This window comes from Zea mays, chromosome 3, assembly GCF_902167145.1.
Source record: "Zea mays cultivar B73 chromosome 3, Zm-B73-REFERENCE-NAM-5.0, whole genome shotgun sequence".
Taxonomy (NCBI): domain Eukaryota; kingdom Viridiplantae; phylum Streptophyta; class Magnoliopsida; order Poales; family Poaceae; genus Zea; species Zea mays.
In genome coordinates this window covers 13,743,621-13,750,187 of record NC_050098.1, presented here as the reverse complement: position 1 = coordinate 13,750,187, position 6,567 = coordinate 13,743,621, and positions in this window count along the sequence as shown.

The window sequence follows — 6,567 nt, the reverse complement described above, 5'->3', positions numbered from 1 at the left end:
GCAACTCAAGGATGGGACCTTCATCTCACAAACGAAGTACACGCAAGACTTGATCAAGCGGTTTGGGATGAAGGACGCCAAGCTCGCAAAGACTCCAATGGGAACCGACGGACACACCGACCTCAACAAAGGAGGTAAGTCCGTTGATCAAAAGGCATACCGGTCTATGATAGGGTCTTTACTTTATTTATGTGCTAGTAGACCGGATATTATGCTTAGTGTATGCATGTGTGCTAGATTTCAATCTGATCCAAGGGAGTGTCACTTAGTGGCTGTGAAGCGAATTCTTAGATATTTAGTCGCTACGCCTTGCTTCGGGATCTGGTATCCAAAGGGGTCTACCTTTGACTTGATTGGATATTCAGATTCCGACTATGCTAGATGTAAGGTCGATAGGAAGAGTACATCAGAGACGTGCCAATTCTTAGGAAGGTCCCTGGTGTCGTGGAGCTCTAAGAAACAAACTTCTGTTGCCCTATCCACCGCTGAGGCCGAGTACGTTGCCGCAGGACAGTGTTGCGCGCAACTACTTTGGATGAGGCAAACCCTCAGGGACTTTGGCTACAATCTGAGCAAAGTCCCACTCCTATGTGATAATGAGAGTGCTATCCGCATGGCGGATAATCCTGTTGAACACAGCCGCACAAAACACATAGACATCCGGCATCACTTTTTGAGAGACCACCAGCAAAAGGGAGATATCGAAGTGTTTCATGTTAGCACCGAGAACCAGCTAGCTGATATCTTTACCAAGCCTTTAGATGAGCAGACCTTTTGCAAGTTGCGTAGTGAGCTAAATGTCTTAGATTCGCGGAACTTGGATTGATTTATAGCATACATGTGTTTATGCCTTTGATCATGTTCCTTAATGCATTTTGTTGTTTATTTATGGTGCTCAAGTTGTACAAACACTCCCCGGACCTCACAAGTCCTTTGCAAGTGATGCACACATCTAGGGGGAGATGTGCTACAACTTGACCCTTTGAGACTAACCATGTGCTTGAGTGTCTTGATTTAGTCTCAAAGGAGGTTTGAAAGGGAAAAGGTGGACTTGGACCATGCAAGACTTCCACTGCACTCCGATGAAAGAGTAACTTATTCCAAGTTCATCTTTGTACTCTTATTGCCTTTTTACTCTTAGTTGAAGATTTTGGTGAGGCAATGGGGTTAAAGGGCCAAGATTGATCCCGTTTTGGTGCTTGATGCCAAAGGGGGAGAAAATAAGGCCAAAGCAATAAATGGATCAGCTACCACTTGAGAATTTTGAAAATAGTAGAATAAAGCTTTTGTTTTGTCAAAATACTCTTATTGTCTCTTTTTGTCAAAAGTTGGTCTCTTGTGGGGAGAATGTTTGATTATAGGAAAAGGGGGAGTTTTTGAATTTATGATCAATTTCTCTTGGAATATCTTTCTCTATGCTTCAACAAGTGTGTTTGACTTAGAGATAGGAAATTGAATTTGATTTGCAAAAACAAACCAAGTGGTGGCAAAGAATGATCCATATATCCCAAATATGAATCAAAACAATTTTGAGTTCTCATTTGTATTGATGTTGCACTTCTTTTAGTTGCTTTATGTTGTGTTGGCATAAATAACCAAAAAGGGGGAGATTGAAAGGGAAATGTGCCCTTGGGCCATTTCTAAGTATTTTGGTGATTTAGTGTCCAACACAAGTGCTTAAGTGTTAAATGGTGGACAAAGTGAAAATCAAGTATAAAGGTATGTTTCTAAGACTTAGTACATTGTTTTGGATACTAATGTATTGTGTCTAAGTGCTGGAAACAGGAAAAATCAAGTTGGAAATAAAGATGACTTTGTTCAGCCAAAGTCAGCTCAGTCTGGGTGCGCCGGACAGTGTCCGGTGTGCCAGGCTGACTCGGGCGAACTTGCTGCTCTCGGGAAATTGTCGGCGACGTACGACTATAATTCACCGGACTGTCCGGTGTGCACCGGACTGTCCGGTGAGCCAACGGTCGGCCGGGCCAACGGTCGGTCGCGTAATCCGCGCGCGATGCGTGGCCGAGCCAACGGCTAGAAGGGGCACCGGACTGTCCGGTGTGCACCGGACAGTGTCCGGTGCGCCAACGGCTCTGGATCTTCAACGGTCGGCTTCGCCAAAGAAGGAAAGAAATCCGCACCGGACAGTGTCCGGTGGTGCACCGGACTGTCCGGTGCGCCAGGCGACAGAAGGCAGGAATTACCTTCCTGGAATGCTCTCAACGGCTCCTAGCTGCCTTGGGGCTATAAAAGGGACCCCTAGGCGCAAGGAGGAGCATACCAAGCATTCTCTAAGCATTCCTAAGCACCAAGACTTCAATTCTGCGCATTCGATTCTTTGTGATAGCAACTAGAGCTCCATTTGAGTAGAGAACTCTTTGAGTTGTGTTGAGAGCTCTTGTTGTGACTTGTGTGCGTATTGTTGCTCTGATTTTGTGTCTTGTGTGCGTTGCTCATCCCTTCCTTACTCTGTGCTTCTTTGTGAACATCAAAGTGTAAGGGTGAGAGGCTCCAAGTTGTGGAGATTCCTCGCAAGCGGGATATAGTAAACAAAGCAAAACACCGTGGTATTCAAGTGGGTCTTTGGACCGCTTGAAAGGGGTTGATTGCAACCCTCGTCCGTTGGGACGCCACAACGTGGAGTAGGCAAGTGTTGGACTTGGCCGAACCATGGGATAAACCACTGTGCCATCTCTGTGTTGATCTCTTTGTGGTTATCGTGTTGTGCAAGAACTCCTCTCTATCCACTTGGCTTATTCGTGCTAACTCCTAATCAAGTTTTGTGGATTAAGATTCAAGTTTTTACAGGATCACCTATTCACCCCCCTCTAGGTGCTCTCACCTTTGATCATTAGTTCAAAGCTCACAAATTTTTCTATCACTTCCTCGGGAGACATTAGTTTATACCTTGGATCACCACGAATTAATTGAACTTGTGTAGGGTTAAGAAAAACGAGTGATCTAAGAATAACCTTGACCATCTCATGGTCATCCCATTTGGTGCTCCCAAGGTTGCGCACTTGGTTCACCAAGGTCTTGAGCCGGTTGTACATCGCTTGTGGCTCCTCCCCTTGGTGAAGCATGAATCGACCGAGCTCCCCCTCGATCGTTTCCCTCTTGGTGATCTTGGTCACCTCGTCTCCTTCGTGCGTGGTCTTGAGCACGTCCCAAATTTCCTTTGCACTCTTCAACCCTTGCACCTTATTATACTCCTCTCGACTTAGAGAGGCGAGGAGTATAGTAGTGGCTTGAGAGTTGAAGTGTTGGATTTGTTCGACCTCCTCCGAATCATAATCCTTGTCCCCTTCCTTTGGTACCTGTGCTCCATACTCAACAATATCTCATATGCTTTTGTGGAGTGAGGTTATGTGATGCCTCATTTTATCACTCCACATAGAATAATCTTCACCATCAAACATAGGTGGTTTGCCTAATGGGACGGAAAGTAATGGAGTGCATTTTGAAATACGAGGATAGCGAAGGGGCATCTTACTATACTTCTTGCGCTCATGGCGCTTAGAAGTGGCAGATGCCGATTCCAAGCCGGAGGTGGAGGGTGACGAAGAGTCGGTCTCGTAGTAGACCACCTTCTTCATCTTCTTCTTCTTGTCACCCTTTGTTTGGGACTTGATGGAGGAAGAGGATTCCTCCTTGTGCTTGTGGGCGGACTCCCTTGAGTGCGTTCTCCCCGAGCTTGCGGACTTGTCGCCGGTCCCGATCTCCCTCTTGGCGGATGCTCCCGACATCACTTCGAGCGGTTAGGCTCTAATGAAGTACCAGACTCTGATACCAATTGAAAGTCGCCTAGAGGGGGGTGAATAGGGCGAATCTGAAATTTACAAACTTTAAGCACAACTACAAGCTGGGGTTAGCATTAGAAATATAAATGAGTCCGAAAGAGAGGGCGAAAACAAATCACAAGCAAATAAAGCGGATGACACGGTGATTTGTTTTACCGAGCTTCGGTTCTTGCAAACCTACTCCCCGTTGAGGTGGTCACAAAGACCGGGTCTCTTTCAACCCTTTCCCTCTCTCAAACGGTCACTTAGACCGAGTGAGCTTCTCTTCTCAATCAAACGTGACACTAAGTCCCCACAAGGACCACCACACAATTGGTGTCTCTTGCCTTGGTTACAATTGAGTTGAAATCAAGAAAGAATTAAGAATAAAAACAATCCAAGCACAAGAGCTCAAATGAACACAAGTGTCTCTCTCACTAGTCACTATTTGATTGGAATGATCTCGGACTTGGGAGAGGATTTGATCTTTTTGTTTGTGTCTTGTATTGAATGCTATAGCTCTTGTATGAGGTGTGAAGGCTGAAAACTTGGATGCAATGAATGGTGGGTGGTTGGGGTTATTTATAGTCCCAACCACCAAAGGAGCCGTTGGTGGAGGCTGTTGTCGCATGGCGCACCGAACATTGTCCGGTGCGCGAGCCACGTCACCCGACCGTTAGGGTTCGACCGTTGGAGCTTCTGTCTTCTGGGCCACCGGACAGTCCGGTGGTGCACCGGACAGTCACTGTTCACTGTCCGGTGCGCCTTCTGGCGCTGCTCTGACTTCTGCGCGCACTGTAGCGCATTAACTGCTCTCTGCAGACGACCGTTGGCGCGAAGTAGTCGTTGCTCCACTGGTGCACCGGACAGTCCGGTGCTACACCGGACAGTCCGGTGAATTATAGGGGAGCGGCTCCTAGAATTCCCGAAGGTGGTAAGTTCAGACTGGAATTCCCTGGTGCACCGGACACTGTCCGGTGCGCCAGACCAGGGCACACTTCAGTTGTCTTTTGCTCTTTTTATTTGAACCCTTTCTTGGTCTTTTTATTGGTTTGTTGTGAACCTTTGGCACCTGTAAAACTTATAATCTAGAGCAAACTAGTTAGTCCAATTATTTGTGTTGGGTAATTCAACCACCAAAATCAATTAGGAAGAGGTGTAAGCCTATTTCCCTTTCACTTTCATAATCCAACAAAGACCAAAATTTACCGTCTTCAATGTCTATACTTCCGTACAAAATTAAGACTGGTATAGGAAACCCATAACTCTCAAATGTTTAGACCAAACTGGGTGATTAAGCATCTTATGCAAAGATGAAGAAACCTACTACAAAACATTCTAGATAAGTGAAGCCTGATTCAGCCTCCAACTAAGTTAAGATGACTCCCAAAACCAAACAACACCTTACCCATAATAAAAAACAATATAAAATAAAACCCAAGGCATTGGCAGGTGCAATCAACACTAGGATTTTCCACTACCAAATGGGGATGCAACTCCCCAAAGCCTTTAAACAACACTTTACCTAATAGGTTAGAACACTAAGCACAACAATCAACGAATTCAACAACCTCGTTTGTTAATGCCACTAAGGTCAAACATCCATGTATCGACAATGTATGAAACACCTGACATACCCATCTCTAGCACTATAAAACATGGTTGTTATTACACTAGAACCCAACTACTAGAGCTCTCCACAACTATTCTGTTGACGTGAAGCAAATGGTGCACATGTCATATAACGTCTTTTTCTCCTCTCAAAAGAGATAAAATTTGCAATACTCATAAAGCAATGGATGGATAACAACAAGAAAACTAATGTACTTCTTGACACAGACTCATTCAAAAGCTTCATAAATATTACTTTCAATACTAAAATAATAACACGATACTATGCTCAACAGGAGTAACTGGACTTCAATAAGACAATCCACATAACCAAACTACCTCGATTAACCTCACATACAACAAAACCTACTATTACTGCACTTGAACAATTTGTACCTCGTGATATCACAGGATGCATTCAAAGTAGTAGACATACATGATCTATCAAACCACCATTCATATAAAAAAATCTCAATCCGATGCAACAACCCCATCATTAAAGAGATAGATGACTAAGAAACATAAGCAACTCCCAGTTAAGCATTGACTCGTTTAAGATAAAGCGGTCCAAATAATGATTTAACAAGCATGCATAGAGAAACTGATCATAAAAAATCAAACTACCATACAACGTTGGCAAATAAAAAATATAAAATGGGTTGTCAATATCGTCCACACGACTAGCCTGCAACAACTAAAAATTATGCATAGCCTTTATGACTATTGAAACAAGCCATAGAAGGAAAACATGCACGACATAAAATCCACTTGAAACCACCCTATTTATTGTTAAAAGTAAGGTTGCACATAATAAGAAAACCTATCAGGTAAACATGGTTGGACTTATCAATCTACGTCATCTTACAAATTCACTTGTTCTACAAGTCTCAAGATTTCATAGACATTACAACGTTGCCTTTGCTCTATAGAGATAAACCAATTTTATACTAAGATCAAGTTAGCAAGTAGCCACACTAGCCAAAAAAAAAGGTGAGGCGCAAAGCATTGCACCCATGGAAATATTACATTGATAAGTTGGGTTGTAACCCAACAGTCAATCAAACTCAACAACACCATAAAACTACATTATATAGTGTTTTCACACTACACCAAGTCGGATTAGACCCACTATACACAAGCACAATAAACAATCGGTCCTACAAGTACTAGAACCCAAGAA